Source organism: Solanum tuberosum, unplaced genomic scaffold (genome assembly GCF_000226075.1).
Source record: "Solanum tuberosum cultivar DM 1-3 516 R44 unplaced genomic scaffold, SolTub_3.0 scf00403, whole genome shotgun sequence".
NCBI classification, from domain to species: Eukaryota; Viridiplantae; Streptophyta; class Magnoliopsida; order Solanales; family Solanaceae; genus Solanum; species Solanum tuberosum.
In genome coordinates, this window is record NW_006239321.1 from 530,127 (window position 1) to 530,470 (window position 344).

The following is a 344-nucleotide window of genomic DNA, read 5'->3' on the forward strand; positions in this document are numbered from 1 at the left end:
ATAAGATTTGAATACCCTATTCATAAGGTCCATGAACGTTGCATGTGCATTGGTTAAACCGAACGACGTGACCATAAATTCATAATGACCATAACGAGTCCTGAAAGCTGTCCTTGGAATATCGCATTCCCTTGCTCTCAACTGATGGTAACTTGATCTGAGGTCAATTTTTGAGAAATAGGAGGCACCCTGAAGCTGATCGAAAAGATCATCAATTCTCAAAAGAGGATACTTATTCTTGATGGTAACCTTGTTCAACTGACGGCAATCTATACATATCCTAAGGGAACCATCTTTCTTTCTCACAAATAAGACCGGAGCACCCCAAGGTGAGACACTTGGTC